General features: G+C 37.0%; 1 protein-coding gene and 1 long non-coding RNA gene across 8 annotated transcripts in view; one reads left to right on the forward strand and one right to left on the reverse strand.

The window, feature by feature from the left end:
- Positions 1-502: 502 nt before the first annotated feature.
- Positions 503-21,315, reverse strand: part of LOC109502767 — a 76,119-nt gene continuing 55,306 nt past the window's right edge. For 3 of the 5 annotated variants that reach the window (XR_002744881.2, XR_006583386.1, XR_006583387.1), the window contains 5 exons: positions 14,998-15,151; positions 12,411-12,501; positions 4,180-4,331; positions 2,140-2,328; positions 503-723 (listed from right to left, as the gene is read on the reverse strand). This is a non-coding gene — a long non-coding RNA (uncharacterized LOC109502767). Of the gene's footprint in view, positions 724-2,139; positions 2,329-3,607; positions 3,742-4,179; positions 4,332-12,410; positions 12,502-14,997; positions 15,152-17,009; positions 17,456-21,315 lie in introns of those variants that run through there. The other 2 variants (XR_006583388.1, XR_006583389.1) reach the window with 2 other exon arrangements.
- The window catches only part of PPP1R1C (protein phosphatase 1 regulatory inhibitor subunit 1C), a 127,571-nt gene continuing 125,374 nt past the window's right edge, over positions 19,119-21,315 (forward strand). Inside the window, exon 1 of one of the 3 annotated variants that reach the window (XM_019838341.3) lies at positions 19,119-19,197. The gene's annotated coding sequence lies outside the window, so the exon portion shown is untranslated. The remainder of the gene's footprint in view (positions 19,198-21,315) is intronic. The other 2 variants (XM_006935395.5, XM_003990915.6) reach the window with 2 other exon arrangements.

A 21,315-nucleotide genomic window follows, 5' to 3' on the forward strand; every position in this document is an offset into this window, starting at 1 on the left:
AAACATTTAAAAAAATATTAAAACCACCATTTCCTGTGTCCAGGGCATCTTACTGCATCCAGCACCTCTCATCCAACTAGCAAGCACACAGATGTGCTATCAAAGCTCGTTTTTGGGTCAGAGGACTACCTAGTTCTTTGGGGTGTCCCTTCAGGGTCCCTGGGAACGAATTGCATTTATGCTTATATTTTAAATCTGGCTGAACCAAACAAACTTCTAGTATTTACAAAAACATGTTTAGTTCTTTTTGTGTGATTCAGATATAAATAAATAGAGACTGATTTTATTTGTATAGGTATAAAGGTCATGTGGGTTGGAGAATGAGTCATAGACAATGCAAAAGTAAAACGAGTAAAGCAAACCAACTTAGAAAGTTTACAGTTTTGGAGGTTTTCGTCTGAAGAGGAGATAGCTGAACCTCACACAGCAATAGGCTATACATACTGGGTAGGAGAGACCAGCTGTTCCCCTCTCTCCTAGGGAGAGCACAGCAGTAGTTAAGTTTAAAGGGCAGCAGTAGGCATTTTTATTGCAACCAGGTAACTTTCTAGAATTCCTACAATGAGAGAATGAGAACTCCGTGGAGTCTCTTTCACCTATTCTCAAATTCCTCCAACGCCAGCTCTGCTGTTCACTCCACCTGGTTCACAGATGATGTAAAGCCTTGGGTCCCAAATGGAACCCAGGTGTCCAGTAGTCACTCACAAGGAACTGTCAGGAGCCCTGCGGGAGTTTAAATTGTCAGGGATGAGCATAGCACCATCTGTTGGGACATCACACCAACTACTATTATTACAGTGTTCCAACATAACTACTTAGTAAATAAAACTGTTAGGTATTTCTTTTTTTTTCTTTCTTTCTTTTTTTTAATTCCAGTATACTGAACACAGTTCACATTTATTTCAGGTGTACAATATAGCGATTCAACAATTCTCTACATTACTCAGTGCTTGTCAAGAGCACTCATCCCTTGACTTGCCTCCCCCCATCAGTTTGTTCTCTACGGTTAAGAGTCTGTTTTTTGGTTTATCTCTTTATTTTTTCCTTCATTCATTTGTTTTGTTTCTTAAATTCCACATATGAATGGAATAATATGGTATCTATCTTTCTCTGACTTATTTTGCTTAGTATTACACTCTCTAGTTCCATCTACATTGTTACAAATGGCAAAATCTTTCTTTTTAATGGCTCAATAATATTCCACTGTGTGTATATATATATATATATATATATATACACACACACACACACACACACATCACATCTTCTTTATCCATTCATCTATTGATGGACACTTAGGATGCTTCCATAACTTGGCTAAAAACATGTTTCAATAAACACAGGGGTATATATATCCTTTTGAATTAGTGTTTTCATATTCTTTGGGTAAATACCCAGTAGTGCAATTACTGGAACATCTGATATTTATATTTTTAATTTTTTTGAGGACCCTCCATACCATTTTTCACAGTGGCTATACCAGTTTGTATTCCCACCAACAGAACACAGGGGTTCCTTTTTCTCCACATCCTTGCCACCACTTGTTGCTTCTTGTGTTTTTGAGTCTAGTCATTCTGACAGGTGTGAGGTGATATCTCACTGTGGTTCTGATTTGTTTTCCTGGTAATGAGTGATGTTGAGTATCTTTCATGTGTCTGTTTGCCATCTGTATGTCTTCTTTGGAGAAATGTCTGTTCATGTCTTTTGCACACTTTTTAACTGGATTATTTGTTTTTGACATTGTGTCAGTTTCTTTTGGTGTTGAGTGGTATACTATTAGGTATTTCTTTTGCCCTAGATACTAGATACTAGATGCTAGATGCTATTTATCTATGTATATGGATACATAGAGAAGTTTTTTTCTAGAGATGTCTCCTTAAAAATTACTTCGAAAAGGTTAAAGACATAGCTTTCACGTTACAGAATGTGGAAGCTGTGGAGTTCTCGAATCCTAATAGAGACCATGATGGAGGGAGGTGTTGATATGGAATCAATCTCATTCTAGGTGACCTTTGTCAACTTTACAAGCTCTTTGATGACTTATTATCCATTTATAAAACAAAGAAAATAATGCAGATGTTGTTGAGGTTTTGTGTTTATAAAATATTCTAAGATGCTCAGATGAAAGGTGTGACTCACAGGAAATGCCAAGTATGAAAGAAACCGTCCCACAGATTCACAGCTGATCCCTTTCAGTGTGATGGAAACTTGATATTTAAAAACCTCATTGATAAGAATGCTGTTCTCATCAGCTGTGCCTCTTCTCTGAAATTTGTTCCATTTTTCTCTCTCCTTTTCCATACCTTCAAACTGGTTGACATTTATAACCTGCAAGGGAGTCATTGAGCAATTACTTAAGGGAGCCCTGCACAAATATAGTTTCTTTTCCACCAGGTAAAGGTCATGTGTGTATGTTTGGATATATTTATCCTTTCCTTTTCAGTATTTGTCCATCAAGGAAACAGATGTTAGAAAAATATCTGATTGTTTAATCTCACCACTACCAACAGTTCTATTTTGGTCTGCAACACTCCTTTATTTTAGAATGTTTCCTAGGCAGTATATGGTAATTGAAAGAGATCAAAGTGAGTCTACTTAATTTGCACAAGCCTTTCTAATAATATATTTTCATAAAACATGCCTGTGATCAGGTGACATTCATCAAACAACTAAGCCATTATTTGAGGGAACTTTGATTTGCAGGAAGGATCTTCTATGATATCTTTTTCATAAACAACACTTTTCATGATGAAGGAAATAAATCGATCCTCAATCATTTTAGGATACAGAGAGAAACACTACTGAATTGCTGGTGTGCTTCAGTCTAGCCTTTTTTCTAGGCACATATTTACGTTTTACACATTTTTTTGTTTTATTCACCTCATTGTGTGTCAGTTTCTTTTGTTAATGTTTATTACCATTTACTCCAATTAAGGCAATCATGCAATATTTAACACCTTTATTTTTTTGCACAAGCTATTTAAAAAGGTCAATCGAAGATTATTTTGGATACAAGTTGAAATTGAGAGATATAGATTTAAAATATATTATTTTAAAGATTCCTGTCTGAAATGTTACATAACTTAATGTTTATTGACTCACTCTGTAATTAATTCTAAAGCTCACACCACCAGCTGTTCACATTGTTAAAACTTAAAATGGATTTTGGGCAAAAAATATTTGATCAGCTGTTTTAATTGGAATAAGTAGTACTGACGTACTTTCCCACTGGATAACTGTACTAACTCTTACTAAGCAAGCTCCTGAAATCTCACTCAATTCATGAAGTCATCTGGGTTTCCTGTGGGACAGGTAGTAACTTACCCATTCTCAACCACTGAAAAATATTATAGTATAATATATAGTATATTATGACTTATTAAATCATAAAATGTATTCATTACATTGGTTATACATAGAATTAACAAACATTACTTAGTTCAGGGCTAGTCCTACGTAAAAATCACAAATGAGGTTGGATCATCTTCTGCTCAAAACTGTTTCCGTTTTGGGTCTTCTTCCTTCCCTTTCTGCGGCCAAGTGATCAAAATCTGACACTGATGCTTATAGCCTGAGCAATGTGTCTCTCCTACCCTACTCAACTCACCTTTCCAGGCAAGGCTTGTGCTTCAGACCTTTCCTGAACATCATTCCTTGCCCCCATCATCACAGCCTTTGGTGGGTCTCCTGGTGGCTGAGGGACTTGTCAGATGACTGCGTTGCTAATCATACTGTATTTTGCTAAATTGCAAATCATTGACAGATGTTTCATAAATCATGCCTCCCAGATTGTGTTCCCATTCAGTTAATGGAAACCTTTCAAGACCTTGATCCCTAAAAGGAACTGTTTGGGGTATAAACTCTAGGCAATAAGAAAATAGTAGTAAGTATTTGGAAGGGTAGCAGGAGAAAGAAATCTACGTCCATATGATACTGGATTTCCAATATGACCATTGGGGGGTCTGATTCTCATTAGGTCTGATTCTCAAAGGAAGACTTTGACATGAGGATTTGTGAGCAAGAGATTTGTTAAGGCGGTACTTCCAAGAAAATCCAGTAGAGGCATACAGGAAGCCCAACAACGAAGGGAAAGAAGTTAAGCAAGAGAGCAGTTTTAGGTCAAGCTTCAGCCTGATCTTACAGGGAGCTATGCAGAGGACATTACATTTCAGAGCTTACCTTATCTTGAGGAAAAGGAGCTGGGCTTTCACTCTTCCTCATCGGTCAGTCACTGTATGTAGGCTGCCCTTTGAGAGACACAAGTTCCCTGGCACCTCCAGCTCTATGCAGGTTTGGCCAAAGGGTAGTCTTCTGAAGATTACAGCTGTGTGCTGTCAAAAGTGCAACATATAGAAGCTGAGGGACTCATAAGGAAGCACAAGACTTATGAGGAGATCTAAAAGGATATGGGTGGAGCACCTTCCATATCTGCTATAGCGCAGTGGGTGAGCAATGCCTATGCAGCCATACCTTGGGCAGTGGAGCCTTCTTCCCAGGGGTAATTGCAACTCCAGATCAGGATATGGAGTAATACAAGCACCCCAGAAGTCTTCCTGGTACTGTCTCGCAATCAATAGACCCTTTGAAAAGGAAACCAGTTCTCTGATTATAGTTTTGCTTGCATGTTTTTTTTTTTACCCTTTTATAAATGAATCTTACAGCATATACTCTACTGTGCCTGGCTTTTTTATTCAACTTATTGTGAAATTCATCCATGTTGTAGCATCTAGTAGTAGTTCATTCTTTTTCATTGCTTTGGAGTATTCCATTATATGGCTGTTTCACAATTCATTTTACTGTTGCTGGGCATTTAGTTTGTTTCCATGTCACATACCCTGTATGTGATACATACTCCTAGAAGATAGAGAATAAACTAACAATATGACAAAAGGAAATCACAGCAGCCAATGTGAACTTCTCTAGCAGTTTGTCAGCCCCCAGTGTAGAACTTAAAGTATCCCTAGAGATAAGCTAGAGTAGTTTGCCAACATCCTCGGAAAGACTTTGGTGAGGCCCAGTGGACCGAACTGACATGGCAAAGACCCTCAGGTGTAACCATTACACCCAGCTATACAGACTCCCTAGAAGAAGTTGCTGATTAGTAGCGGCTCAAAGACTGGAGGACCACCCATGCTGTACTTGTGGAGATACTGTTCCAGCTGGACTGCCAGAGGCTTTGTCAGCCCAGAAGGCAGCCTGACTACAATTCTGGCCAATGTTTGTCACAGGACCACACGTGTGCCTCGCTCCTGGCATTTGATGCCTCCTTGCCAGATTCTCTTCCAAGTAGTTCGTTAATTCCCTCTTCTACCTTTCTTGTGTAACTAACTTGTGTGATAAAGTTGTACAATACACAGCGTGATTCATGAATTTAATATTCGTGCTGCATGGTTTTTTGAAACATGTCTCAATCTCATGATTCATACCTGGCCTGTGTTTGCCCTGCTTCATTCCAATTTGGGGCTATTATAAGTGATGCTGATATAAATTTCTTGGGAGGGTATTTTGAAGCCCAAATGTGTGCATTTCTGGGAGGTCTGTGGGTAAGTACCTGAGAGTAGAGTTGCCTGCGTGGACTGTGCATTTATTAAGCCTTGGTAGATACTGCCATTGTGCCCTTTCAATTCTCATTAGCACCGCATAAGAATTTCAGTTGCTCTGTATTCTCAGCCCCACTTAGTGGTCTTGGTCTGTAGCTTCTAACCATTCTGGGTGTGTAGATTGTTTTTTAAACTGGGGTTAAATTGAAAACTCACAGTTAAAAAGTTTGTAGAAACTTTTGAAGATAGCAACCTCATTTTGATAAATGTTGATATTGGTGAGTATTTGTCTTCTCACAAATAAAATTGCGGGTGCTAAATATTTCTTCATTCAACTGATAATTTTTTTAAGTTTTTAAGTCATTTAGGTGTGAATCAACAAGATCTCTCTTATATTGCTCATTGTAGAAATCAAGGGTTTTATCTGTTTGAATTTGGTCTGTGTAGAGCAAAGTTTAATGCTATCAACTAAGAAAATTTATAAGAAATATTTCATGTTGACTAGCTTTCACCCTAAAACTTTCTAGCTCCAATTTAAGACTATAGCATCCTGGCAGAAATATGTGGAAATGTTTTGATATCTGTATGAATGCAAAGAATCAGAAACAAGTCATTTAGCCTCAAATAGGAAAAAAAAAAAACAAAAAACACACTTTCAATGAAGATGCATAAGACTATTAAAAAAAAAAAGCTGTGATTTGCTATAGACTGAAACTTGATAGTTAGGCAGGAGAGAAATGTCTATTTGACCCTGGACTAGAACTTGAAAAGGTTTACAGGAGTATGCCTGTTCTCAAATATCAATGTCACTGTATATCATTATACTAGCATTTTAGGACTTCTGCATTAATTATGTTTTTAATTTAGATAATCATGCTATAGAATCACGTGTCATTGAAGGAGGCTCCAATGGTGTGTGTGTGTGTGTGTGTGTGTGTGTGTGTGTGTGTCTTTGATGGCAAATTTGTTCAACCACATTTTTATATGTTGATCTTTCTCCTTACAGCTAAAAAAGTCTTGGGGGCACCTGGGTGGCTCAGTCGGTTAGGCTTCCGGCTTGGGCTCAGGTCATGACCTCACAGTTCGTGAGTTCGATCCCCACATCGGGCTCTGTGCTGACAGCTCAGAGTCTGGAGCCTGCTTCAGATTCTGTGTCTTCCTCTCTCTTGCTCCTCCCCCACTCACGCTGTCTCTCTCTCTCTCTCTCAAAAATAACCATTAAAAAAAATTTAACTGAAAAAGTCTTGAAAAATTTAAAAATAATGCTTTCAATTAAATGCTGCCTCAAAAAACTGTATATAACTCTATAAAGCATCTGCCCTCAGCCCTTACTAGCTAACACTTTCCTTATCAGTTAATGCCTTATCAGAAATTTGCAGAATTAACCACAAAGTAAATCACTGGGAAATCGTGCCTGAAAGAGGGAAAATCAAGAATAGTAGTGGAGAAGTGTCTGAGGGAAAAGAGAACTGCTCACACATCACAGAAAAGAGCAGGTTCTCCCATTTTACTGAAGTCTGGTCCTATTCATTTTAGGATGAGTGCAAATCATATGGTTTCTATCTGGAGGGTTTTGGGAGAAGATCAGTGGTCTGATAAACTCTATTGAGTTTTAATATCTAATTCATACAATCACACAGTGATTTAAACAGGAAAAGAATATAGGTGTCTTGTAGCTATGTTCTCTTTCCCAAATGGGAGAATTGGGGCTCAGTAAAGGGTTACAAACAACCTGAATGAGGGGCACCTGGCTGGCTCAGTCAGTGGAGCATGCGACCCTTAATCACAGGGTTGTGAGTTCGAGCTCATGTTGGGTGTAGAGATTACTTAAAAAAATAATAATAAGGGACACTTGGGTAGCTCAATTGGTTAAGCATCAAACTTTGGCTCAGGTCATGATCTCGTGGTTCATGGGTTCGAGCCCCACATTGGGCTCTGTGCTGACAGCTCAGAGCCTGGAGCCTGCTTTGGATTCTCTTTCGGTCTCTCTCTGTCTCTCTGTCTGTCTCTCTCTCTCTCTCTCAAAAATAAATAAAAATTAAAAAAATAAAATACGTAAAATAAAAACTTAAAAAAAGAAGAAAAAAAAAAAGAACAACCTAAATCCCACATGAAAAGTTTCCCATTATTCTAGAGTTTTATTTTCTCCATATACACCCCTCTCCCTCCCATCCTTCTCACCAGTTTCTATTGTTTTCCATTAACAGAAAAATAAGAATTCTCTCTTCCATGAGGCCTCATGTTTTTCTATTTCTGTGCTCTGTTCATGCAGTCTCTCCACTTACAGATTACCACTACAATTACCGTGCTGTCATCCAGGAGTGATTTTCCAGCAAATGAGACTTATGTGAGCAGAGAACAATCACTCTAGTGTACAATGCAATACATTCATGAAAGTTATGAATGAAAACATGCTCTAGCTACTGTTTTGTACCTATAGGAATTGCAGAGATTCTACTGAAATACATAGACATTATAGAAAACGTTTCACTAGATAATAAATCCATAACACAGCCTAAATAAAAAAAGATAAACTCAGCAGACCAGAAATTTTGAGGAATTTTTTGATGGTAAGGAACAGATAAATAGTATCATCTAGCTGGAGAAAGCAGAAAAGAGAAAAAAATATAAAGGCTATAACTGGAGATAGCTCTACATTATTTAAGCATTTCCTAAAGAAAACTAGGAGAAATGTGCTCAGACTGAACAAATCAGAGAGGGAGGGGCCCCTGTGGACAGTTAGGGCAATTAATTAAAGACTTATTTGAATAGCTTGGGCCAGCCGGTTGCCCCCCCCAGCTCCCCAAAGCGGATGGCAATAGTAGTGTTTGCCTTGGGATAAATCCTAGAGGACTGTTTCATACACACAGTGAGTTACTTCCTTAGGAGAGAGTCCCTTGTATGAAGGTTGGGGCTGGAGATGAAGGAAAGCAGAGTCTGAGCTAACCTGGAACTTTTGAATCCACAGCAAAGATGGAAGGAAGGAGAACCACTTATTCTCTTTGTCCACAGGAACAAATTGGGAATGGGATAATCTGAAATGCGAGTTCTGACACAGGATACCCCCAGATAAGGTGTAACAACCACCAGGGCCGAGAAGCCCTCAGACCCTAAATAAAAGTTATATGCACATTTTCCCAGTGTGACCCCCCCTTCCAAACATCCAAAGCAGTCATCTACATTCAGAATTTAATGGCACCTACTGCAAAAGCGCTTCTCCTTTGATCTGATAAAATACATTTCAAATATCCTGTTATGATAAAGATACTCAACCACAAATATAAATAGCAACCCCAAACTACAAACTAATTGAAGAAACTTAACCATGTAAGTGAGTCATTCAAAATACTGAAAGGATCCAAAAAGTAGCATGAAGAGAAAAATACTGTCTACATTTTGACACACCCCAATGTAATTTCAGAATGCCAAATCTAAAGACAAAATCCTAAGTTTCTCAAGAGAAAAAAACAGATTGCCTATGAAAGAGTTCTAATTAAAATCAGCAATCTTGGATACAGGTTGACAAAAGAGAAATATCATCAAAATTCTGAAAGAAAAAAAAAATAACCTGGAGTTCTTTACCCAGCCAAACTCCCTCATGTGGGAGAGCAAAATATAGATTTGCTTTTTTAAATATGCAAAGACAGAGAATTTACTACCTATGAATCATTTTTTTAAAAATTACTGAAGAACACAGCTCAGCAAAACAGAGAATGAATCTAAAAAAGTAGGATATAGGAACAATGTGGGCAAAGAAACCAATAAAATGAAACCGCCAGAATATACTATAAAGACAAAAAAAAAACACACCCTGAAATTAAAATAAAAGATCCTGGGGTGCCTGGGTGGCGCAGTCGGTTAAGCGTCCGACTTCAGCCAGGTCACCATCTCGCGGTCCGTGAGTTCGAGCCCCGCGTCGGGCTCTGGGCTGATGGCTCAGAGCCTGGAGCCTGTTTCTGATTCTGTGTCTCCCTCTCTCTCTGCCCCTCCCCCTTTCATGCTCTGTCTCTCTCTGTCCCAAAAATAAATTAAAAAAAAACGTTGAAAAAAAATTAAAAAAAAAAAAAAAAGAGAAAAAAAAATAAAAGATCCTTTTACCATCTCAGGTGAGTGAAGACTGGGGAAAAGGGCATGCTAAGCTTCTTGTTTTTCTGGGGGGGGGGTAGATGTTGAGAATGAATATTATTTATTACATTAATTATTAGTATAATTAATTTTTAAAAGGAAACAATGTATGAACAAAGACTCGTGAAAGTTCAGAGGATTCTGGGAAGACATTTCAGAAGAGGGGCATTTGAACAAGGTTCTATAGGAAGAAGTATATTTCAATAACAAAGGTGGGGTAGAAGGATATTCTGAACAAGTGTCCCCATGTAAAAACGGTGCAGCACTGTGCAAGGGCCTGGATTATTCGAGATAGAGTAAGAAGTTCAGTGGTGGCTGTAGGATGCATGGCCTGAGATGTGTCTAGAAAATAAGGTTTTTTAACCTTTTGTTTCTCTAATTTGCCAGGTAATGATGTAAGTTTGACTTCCTTATCATACTTTCTTAATTATCTACTCTTATCATCCATTTTGTTCCATGACTCATTATGTGCACTGGAAAATAAGGCTCAGCACATTACAACCTGATAGATATTTCATGTTCTTTCTGAATTAAGAATATCTCTTTGCTTCCAAAATCATTATGCATATATTATACAAACAATATAGTGAGTCATATTCTCTTAAAACTAAGTGGTTAGAAAATCATAAAAAAGGTTTATAACATTTTGAACTCTCAAGAAACAGAGACTGTGAGATAGCACTGATCATCCCCATAATAGGTTGCTAAGAAATAAATGTGATCAATAAGCAATTCTGATTTACAGACCAACTGATTTCCTGTCACTGCAGTCCAACATGACCAGGAAACCATGGCAAACGCCCTCAGCTGTTTAATATAGGTTTCATGTTCTTACTAAAAGGTTTGCGTTTACTGGAAGTGACTCATCCTAATCAGTGAATTATTCTATTTTTTTAATTTCCATTACTTAAGATTACTTGTGGATACGAATTAGCCTATGTCATGTGTGGAAACACAGGCAAACACTCAAGAATAGCTATCATGTACCTTTTTAGATTCCACTCTGACCCAGAAGATTGCTAAACTGCAACATGAAGCCAAAAGTTGTAATAATCTTAAAAAAGAATTTACTTTTGTGTAAATGGAAGTTAGAACAAAGAGCATACACAAAGTACCAGATGTGTAAGTAATATTTAGGTAGTAGGAATATAGATGAGCAGATAAGTAAGACAGAAGAGAATGTGTATCAAGTTTTATACTGATAATAAAAAGAGGCAAAATGGTTAAGTGTTAAAGTACCAACTTAATTAATCATTTCTTGATTTAGTTTTTTTTTTTGGAAGAAAAGGATTTATGCCAAAGCAGATCTTTCTCTGATACTGAGAGCACAGGAAACAATTGGCTTCCTTCCACAGAGATGTTCTAATCAAATATACTTTTTAAAAAGGGAAAACATACTCAATATGAACCGAATATTCACTCATATAATACCATGACTTCACTGACTTCTATATTACATGCAACTTTCAAATCACATATATACTTAATTTACATCTTGTTCTCAAAAAAAATTGAGAAACTTGTCAATTCAATTACTATTAGCATCAGCTTTCTGTTTCTGGAGATTGATGAATTAATTTGTGGCTTATGCCAACATTTGCCTCCAGTCTTATCTTCCCTGTGTCCTGCCTTTTAAACAATCTCCTAAGCATTAGCATTTTACCCGAGGCACGAAGATTTAGGGATAAGAGATGAGACTTAAGTCAGTCAATTATGCCACCTTGGAGTACTCCTTAACACAAGGTTTATATATACATGTATAGAGGGAGTTTTAGGAAAGAAAGTTTTAGGAAAGAAAGAGAGTTTATGGAAAGAAAATTGGAACCAATATTTAGAGTTGGTTTGAATTATGTATGTGCTGTTTGTCACTCATCCCACAGGAATCTGAGATGGGTGTGCATATTAATTAAAGTAACATACAGAAGATTATACTGTGAGACTGTTTCTTACTTGTTATATCCATTTCAAATTGGATTTCACAGAGTATATTTGCAGGTAAGATGATGTTAAAACATTTGACAGAACCACCAAAAATTCAATGAAAAAATCTTATCTGCTTTTTTATGTCATTACAGAACTTAAGTTCTATTTTTGGTCACAAATTGTAACTGGAAGAAACTTTGGTCATGCCTCTTCTACAAAGATTTAGTATCCACTCTGAGATGTGATTTTTCTAGAATTAAGATAAATCTGAAGCATATCAATCACAACCTTACACACAGGATGGGCCCTTCCTGGAATTCCTCTGGGGAACTCAGGTTTTCTAGCTGTGTCCTGGGTTAGAAGAAACTTTGAGACAGTCCAAGCATGAAGGGGTGAGAGGGGAGATGAACTGAAGCAACAGTGGAAGGTGGGTTTTGGGTGTCAGAATCCCCTAAACTGAGAAGCACAAATCAGAACCCTCTCTGGTTCCCAGAATTAGGTTGGCAGCAGCAGCTGGCTGGGATCTACCTGATATTCTACTAGGTACACCTGAGTACCCTTTAAAAGATTAAATACATTTTATTTTATTTATTTTTAAATGTTTATTTTTGAGAGAGACAGAGAGTGAGTGGGAGAGGGTCAGAGAGAGGGAGACACAGAATCCAAAGCAGGCTCCAGGCTCTGAGCTGTCAGCACAGAGCCCAAAACAGGGCTTGAACCCACAAACTGTGAGATCATGGCCTGCGCCGAAATAGAACGCTTAACTGAGCCACCCAGGTGCCCCAGAAAAGATTACAAAGATTTTAAAGTAAAGTGCCTCACCATCTCAGGAGTACAGTCTCTCCCTGTCTTCTTCAATCATTTAAAAATAATCTCTCAATAAAGGTAGGGCACAAAATGTTTTTCCTGATATCTGTAAAATGAATGAAAGGATTTAAGAGTCTACCAAAACTTTTATGACAATCAAGATTGTGCCTGACATCAATCAAACTAAGTTACAAGACACTTACCTTAGGTGACTCACAAAACCCTACTTAGAAAAATTATGAATCTAAAATCTTGGCAGTAATTGATATTGATTGTTCTCTAGCCGGCATTTGATGACATGTTTAAGGAACTAAAGTGAAGACAGTATTTTACCTGGGAGTTATCTGTTGCCTATTTTGTTTTCTTCAGAATGTATTGTCCATTTAAATTTCTCTTTTGAAAGGCATCTTAAAAGGTAACACTGGGCAGGACTTTGAGAAAGCTTGTTCCTTCAAGCTTCTCTGACTGATAAGTATTATCTGAATATATTTCACACTTTGCCTGATCACATTTTTGTATGTATGTAATACCATTTACATTTCGAACATTTCTTTTGAGTAGAAGACTTGAAATTCCTTAAAGTTTAAGGAGCTTCATTTTCTTCTGTGTTAATTCTCTTTCATTCATTCATTCATACTGTCATAATTATGCAACAATAAAAGTAAGGATATGTTTTACTTGTTATGCATAGCTTAGAGAATGAAATCAACAAAGCTAAACAAGAAAATAATAGTGGTCTTCAAGGAGATTATAAGAAAACAAATTGCTCCTGATGTTTTCCTAATTTCATTGTAGCTTATATGCATTATACTGCATATATCACCAAGTATATTAGAAACGCTTTTGTGTAGTTACAGTCTTTCTTGCAATATTGCTCTTATAGGTCAATATAAAAGTGTTAAAAACTGTGTTCTTTTGCATTTAATAGGTGAAGTAAATTCAGTATGCTTATGGAAACAATGATCTCATCCAAAGCAGTTTGTCTTTAATTAAAAGACAAAATACCATTTTTTGAAAAACTATTTTAGTTTAATTTCTCTGATTTTAGGGAGTGTATAAAATAATCTCTTTATACATGAAAATTAAGACCTTTTAAAGAAAATATTATTTTAAAAATTATCTTTGTTATTATGAAAGCTGATTTTTACTACAAAATTAATACCTGCCCATTATATAAAATACAGAAACATAAAGAGCAAAGATAGGATCTATAATCCCATCATCTGAGATAATTCCTAGTAACATTTCAGAAGAGGTTATCCCAAACATTTTTCTCACATCACACACAAAAATACAAATATGTGTCTATGTATATAAATATATATATATATAGCAATATGTGTTTTATGCATTGTACTTGTGTGTGTAGGTGTTTGTGTGTATATACCCATATAAATATGTAATGGAATTACATTAGACATAATGTTTAAGAACATTTTTTTTAACTTAACCGTGGTTAACAATACACCATGAAAAATATTTAATTACTGAAAGCCATACCAACAACCAAGAGTGTGATTTTATCTCACTGTGTCATCAAAAATTGGTAAAATGTGAAGAATTTTACAAACGGACTGTTTATGCATTCATTTCCTTATTTGTCTTAAGAGGAAAATTTCTATGGCCTCCTAGAAGGAAAACTGGCCTACTATTTAGGAACCGTGAATAGTAATTCCAGAACAGAAAATAGACGCATAATCTGAAATAAATTGCCTGCGTTTTATTCTCTTCAATTTAAATTATATTTACATTTCTTTTTAGAAATTTTCCCCTCTCTCTTCTTTATTTTCAGCCTCTCTATTGGCCATCTCCTTGTAACACAGGATATACTCGAGTCTTGTTCATCTATGAAACAAACCTAAAGATCCCCATTCTCACTCTTGCTGTCTACTGTTAGGTCCTGTGTTTGAAGGAGGCTTTTTTTTTAATTGCCATGGTGTTTTTTGTTTGTTTGTTTGTTTGCTTTGAAGGACTAGTTTTAATTTTTGTTTTCACTTAGACAATCTCTCACTCTCTCCCTCAGTCTAGTTACTAAAATTCAACAGATATTTTTTAATGATCACAATGACATCTTCTACCATTATTTTTTAGTGCTGATTACAATGCTCCTAAATAAACTATCTTCAACTTTGATTTCCATGTTATGATTCTTCCCTGATCTTACCTCTATAGATTTTTGTTTTTCATTCTGTCTTGCCTTTTCTCTTTAACCTTTGGGATTCTTAAAATTTTTGACTTCCTACTCTGCATTCTACATATGGCTTGGATTAATTTATCTACTTCCATGTTCCTAATCGCTTAATTGATGATAACTCATATATTTATATGTATATCTTTATTAAGACAGACCTTGCTTCTGAGTTATAAACACACATATAAAATGGCCAGCTGTAAGAAGTAATAATGATTTTAAAAGTAGCCAACAATTACTGAGTTTTGCCTCTATATCCCTGTTCCAAACTTAGTGCTACAAATAACAATCAAATTTCATCTAGATTCTATAGATCAAGAATTCAGGTAGGGTAAAGTGAGGATAGCTTATCTCTGTTCCATGATGTCTGGGGTTTCAGCTGGATCACACAAACAGCTGGAGGTGACTCACAGTTAAAGGCTGTAATCATCTGGAGGCTTCTTCACTTAATGTCTCATGGGATGGCTGTAGTGATTCAAAGGCTGGTCTTCACTGAGGCAACTGACTGGCGTCAACACATGACCTCTCCATATGGCTAGGGCTTCTCACGCATACCAACTGGGTTCTGAAAGAAAATGTTATAAGAGGGAGTATCTGGAGTGTAGACAGACAAGGCAGAGCAGGGATGCATTCTTTGCACTTTGATGTCATCAGCTCTGAAGACTCAAACAGCTGGGATGACTTGAGTAGCTAGGGACTAGAATGCTCTGGAGGCTTCTTAACTCACATGTCTGGCACCTTGACAAGGATGACTTGAAGGTTAGGCTCATCTGAGGCTGTCAGCCAGAGTGCTTACATGTACCCTCCATGTGAATCCCCCAACCTTCATAGTGCCGTGGCTGGTTTCTAAGAGGGAGCATTCCCAGATGGAGGGAGTCTCTAGAAAGTAAGTGTTGCAAGAGAACTAAGAGAAATTAGTATGGCCTTTTATGTATAGCTTCTGCAGTCATGCAGCATCACTTCCTTTGTATTCTATTGGTTACAGACAAGTCACTAAAGCCAGGCAGAGTCAAGGGCAGGGGAATTTGACTTCACTTCTTAATGAGGGAGCAGTAAGGGCACACTGCAGACAAATATGTGGAATGCTGCAACCATCCACATTTTAGTGCGTGATATCCCCATATGCAAAGCTGCTGAATCTAAACTATTAGACACATTCTTCCATTTATCTTTTCCCTTGTCACCATCCAATTCCATTAAATAACTGTATCTCCCTCTCTCCATCTTCACTACTATTTCTTTAGATAAGTCTTTTGTCATCCCTTGAGTAGAATACTGTAATATCCTCAGATGTTCTCACCTTTGGTCTTGTACCCTTCCAATCTATCCTCCACACAGACATCACAGTGGCCATTCTAAGACTCAAGTCAGATCATAATACCCTCCTACTTAAATCTCTCTAGTTATACTTGTTGCCTTCACAGTAAATCCCACATTTCTTTGCATAGTATGCAATGTTGTCATGCCTATCTTCCTCTTCTCCAGCTCAGAGGTTAGCTGAAGCTAGTTGGGTTATGTAGCAATACCATGCATATACTGTTTTAGAGTGATTACCAGTGTAGAAATCACCGCCATGCTTACAGAAGGTAGCTTTATGTCACTGGAGTTGATTGTAACCTTGTGGATATGAGAGCCCAGCTTTCTATCTATTTTATTAAGGGAAGCTGGATATCTTTTATTTTTATTTGTCTTAAAATGTCATCTCAATTAAAAAAAATTATGTGTAGGCAAATAAAAACTGTTTGTGACCCAGAGTCACCCATCAACTTCCTACCAAGGTCTCTTATCTATTTCCTATTACCTCTTTCTATCATACATCTTTACCTCTATGCTGCTCACTTGTTTAGGATTTTGCTTTCTTCTCTTACCTATAAGTTCTCTGAAGGTTGAAACTTTATCTTGTTCATGTTTACGTCCCAGTGTTTGGCATAGAATAGGATGCTCAATACATAGTTGTTGGATGAATGAATAATATTTATGAAAATATTTTATAAATTAATACATTTTTATGTAAATTCAAGAATTACAATTTCTAGAGTTCATATAATAATCATCTCCTCCAAATAAAAGGCAGGGGAAGAATAAAATTAAGCCATGGAAATGAATGAAAGTGAAAGTTACCAAAACAAATGAAAAAGGGGATGGATATGAAGAGAACCAAGAATGGATTCCAACTCTTCTTCCCATTACTCCTGTGCCTTTCCTGGACCTGAGCTAAAAATCTTCTTAATATTTCACCTGGCCTGCCATTTCAGAGGTCCCATGGTCCACACCAAGCTGTGACTGACTCTGTCTTTGCATGCCGTTCCTTTGCCTGAGGAAATTGCTTCCTTAAGAGTGGCGTGAACAAAATCCCATAGTCCTTCAGATGAGGCCCCAGCTCTACAAATCCCTAGAGTTCCCTTTCTCTCAGGTGAACTTACTGCTCTAGCCTCATGTTATGCACTTGCTGAAAACCCTTCATGAGCTTCTGATTTTCTTTAGTGAACCTGCCTCAACAAGAATAGAGATGAAACAATTGAGTGATGATCAGGAAAATATTATACATTAAACAACACAGTAGTGATTCTTCAGTTCAACACATATTGTAAAAACTGCATTAATTGATATGAGGGTCCCAGAGTAAATCAAAATTTAAGTTAGAGGAAGTGAAGATAAAAACATGCAAACGTAAAGCAATTAAGGAACAGTTTTAAGGAATATGGCAGGCACTAAATAAATGAAAGAATGTATCAATGATGTCAGCCTTTAAGCACAAGAGTGATTGCAAGTACATTTCTATAGTTAAATAGTGTGGAATTCAGATTTTATTATAAGATTGCAATATAGTGAGCTTAATCTCAGGAGTCTTCTTTTAAGTGTAGAATTTGAAAAAAATTATATAATATTTTAAGAAAAATTTTGCATGTTTATTTATTTTTGAAAGAGAGATAGAGCACAAGCAGAGCGGGGCAGGGGGGTGGGGGCGGGCAAGGAGAGAGAGAGGGAGACACAGAATCCGAAGGAGGCTCCAGGTTCTGAGCTGTCAGCACAGAGCCCGATGCGGGGCTCAAACTCACGAACTGTGAGATCATGACTTGAGCCGAAGTTGGATGCTTAACTTACTGAGCTACCCAGGCACCCCAAAATATAATATTTAAAATGGTATGGATGAATTTAAAAGATGTTCTGAAGGAATTAATATGATTAATGATTTCTCTGGGAGAAATTTAATTTAAATAGGTATTGGGAGACAGTGGTCCATTTCATTTAGATTAGTGGTATCGACCACATTTTACAGAGGCACATATTTGTCTCTATTAGGTATCGGTGCTTTACTAGTAATTTGTTAAAACAATATTCAAAGTTTGGGAATTCTCCATCTATTTTCATTAAAAATAATCAAGAGGGGCCAACTTCAGCTCAGGTCATGATCTCATGGTCTGTGAGTTCGAGGCCCGCGTTGGGCTCTGTGCTGTCAGTTCAGAGCCTGGAGCCTTCTCTGGATTCTGTCTCCCTCTCTCTCTGCCCCTCCCTCACTCATGCTCTGTCTCTCAAAATATGAATAAATGTTAAAAAAATTTTTTAAAAACAATCAAGATTATTCTACACGATCCCACTAATAATGTCATTCTTGCTTGCATTATGATAGGCTTTCTTTAATGGAAGAAGTGAATAAAGTTACAGCTAGAACTGAAGGGGGGAAGGCAGTGCATCTCATATATGCCTGCCATCGTCAAAGTGTTGAACACATGAGGTTGAAAACCATTATATTAGGGCTATAAACCTTACCAACTAATATGTATCTACACACTTTGATATGTTGTCTGCTTTTGTTCATTATGGTATTTTCAGCATTTAATGTAATCCTATATATTTATAAACATGTGCAATAAATATTTGCTTTTGTTTTTGGTGATAGCCATCTGAATGTTAAATAAAATATCTCAAGATTTGTGAAATCAAGACATCTGAAACAGAACTTTGAATAGGAAGTACATTAAAAATTTTAAAAATGGTTTGATTTTCTTAGCAAACCTTTTTCTCTCCTCTCCTCTCCCTTCCCTTCTCTTCCCTACCCTTTCATTTTCTTTCCTCTTTCCAAAAATAAAGCATTTGTTATATGTCAGGTGAATGCAATGGACTGAATGTTTATGTTCCCTCCAAATCCATGTGTTGAAATCCTAATTGGTAAGGTGATGGTATTAGGAAGTGGGGCCTTTGAGAAGTGAGGTCATGAGGGTAGAGCCCTTATTAATGGGACTATAGTCCTTATGTAAGAGGCTCTGGAGAAATTCCTTGCCCTTTCAGCAAGGTGAGGACACAGTGAAAAGACAGCTGTCTAGGAGGTGGGTCCTCACCAGTCACCAAATCTGCTGGCCCCATGATCTTGGACTTCCCAGACTCCAGAACTGTGAGAAATACATGTTTGTTATTTATAATGCACCTTGTCTCTAGTATTTTTTACAGCCGCCTGAACAGACTAAGACAAATGACAATTTATAAATGTCTACTGGAAATCATCAGATAAAGAAAAACTCCAGAACAGTCATAGAACTATATATCTATGGAATTTGGAACCAGTTAGGGTAACAAGGAATACCAATAGCTTCAGATGGCATCTTTGTATATGTGAGTACAACTGAGGTTTATATGAATGCTATGAACGAAAAAAGACAAATTGCAGTTGATATATACTCTTTTAAAAGACATGAAAATACTGAATATGTTTTTTTTAATATTTGTTTATTTTTGAAAGAGAGAGACAGACAGATGATGCGTGGGGAAGGGACAGAAAGACAGGGAGACACAGAATCCGAAACAGGCTCCGGGCCCCAAGCTGTCAGCGTGAAGCCTGATGTGGGGCTTGGACCCACAAACCATGAGATCGTGACCTGAGCTGAAGTCGGATGCTTACCCGACTGAGTCACCCAGGAGCCCCTGAATGTGTTTTAAATGTCCACTTAAAATATCAAAATAAAAGCCTGGAGTGGTGCTTAAAAGGTTGAAATGTAGTCTTGGAGAAAATTCACTATATTGAAACATCTCATTTCCTGACAATATCAGATAGGAGATTCCTAAGTAGAATTATTTGGTAACTACTACCTGGCCAACCTTATGCTTTTCTGGATATGTTTAAGATAGAACAGAAAAGGGTTTGCAGTGTAGGAGGGGAGGCTGAAGGAACACATAGGACGTTGTAGAATAACATAAAAGTACATGTAAGTAAATACTAGGAGAAGAATGAAAGGAGTGGTGCATCTTATCTGAAGAATCTGAGGGTGACATCCTAAAGAAGTGCAGTCAGAGGATGAATTCAATTTGGAGAAAAGGAGGGAGGGCAGGAAAGCTTCTCAGGAAGGTAGAGGAGGCCACAGAAAAGCTGGCTGTGGGGTCAAGTGCGGCCTGAAGGGGCTGTGGAAAATAGGGTCAGAGATTATAAAGTAAAATTAGGAAGGCCTAATGGACTATTCTCCTAATGTACTACCTTCTTTATTCACAGTATCACTTATCTTGAAGAGAGACTACAGTTATTGCTTGTTCTAGAGGCATTTTTAATCTTTAATGATAGAACCCATTACTTTAAAAGAGAGAAAGAGAGAAAGTAAAACTGGCTTCTTTTAAGTCAGCTTGGTGACAAAACCCCCAACTCTAGAGTTTCCATTTTATTCTGATATCTAACATGAAATGTAAGATCTTCTTGATTACTAGGATCCTATAATCATGCTACTTTCTTTCCTTTTATCCATATGCCACGTCATCTTAAGATCTCTTACCATGGAACTTGAACCGGTAGAACATCTAACCATTGTAGGTTCTGGTACCTTCCACCCCCCTCTCTGTAGGCCCTTATAGAATAGCAGCCATCTGATTAAAGCCCAGGCTCTAGGCAAAATTGATGGCATTTGAATCCTGTTTCTGCCAGATGACTTTGGGCACATTACCTAAATTCTCTGATTCTGTTTCTTCATTTTAAATTAAAAATGAGGACAGCAATAATATTTGCCTGAAAGGATTATGAGTATTAAATAAATTAGTGCAGATAAAGCACTTCAAATAGCACCTGGCATGTGCTAAGTGTTATATAAGGGTAGGCTATTACTATTATCTCTAACAGGGAGAAAAAAATGTACACCTAATATTTAGTATAACTATACTGCCCACATAAACATATTAAAGTTTTTGATTTTTTCAAATTTAAGTTGCATTTTAAGTGATACTTGAAATAGCAATTTAGCTTGAAAAGGACCCCAAGGATCTTTTAACACAGTTTCTTTTCTAATGCCATAGCAAAAGGCCTGGCATGGAGTAGATGTACTATCTACTCAATAAATATGCACTATGTCAATGAGTGACATTGTGAAATGCTAAACAGAAAAGATAAACTGGTAATTATTATACTAAGTAGTGGTTAAGCTGAGTGCTTTGGGAACACAAAGATGAGTCTAGACCCTCTGTGGATAGAAATAAATTTTACTTTATCACTTAGTGTTCTGATTGGTATCAAAATATTCCAAATAGGCAGAGAGCCTAGTAAATTCAGATTAAGAACGTACATCTTCAAGTCTTTTGAAGTCTAGTTTAAAAAAAAATGATAGCTCTCTGAGTAGTTATCATGTACTGGCCTTACAATGAGCTCTTCTAAAGAATTAATTCATCTAAAACTCACAAGAAGAAAGTTCTCTTCCTGCCAAGTTGATAAACTGAGTAAGTAGCAGAGCCAGGGTTTGAACCCAAGGCTGCCAAGTG

Source organism: Felis catus, chromosome C1 (genome assembly GCF_018350175.1).
Source record: "Felis catus isolate Fca126 chromosome C1, F.catus_Fca126_mat1.0, whole genome shotgun sequence".
Taxonomy (NCBI): domain Eukaryota; kingdom Metazoa; phylum Chordata; class Mammalia; order Carnivora; family Felidae; genus Felis; species Felis catus.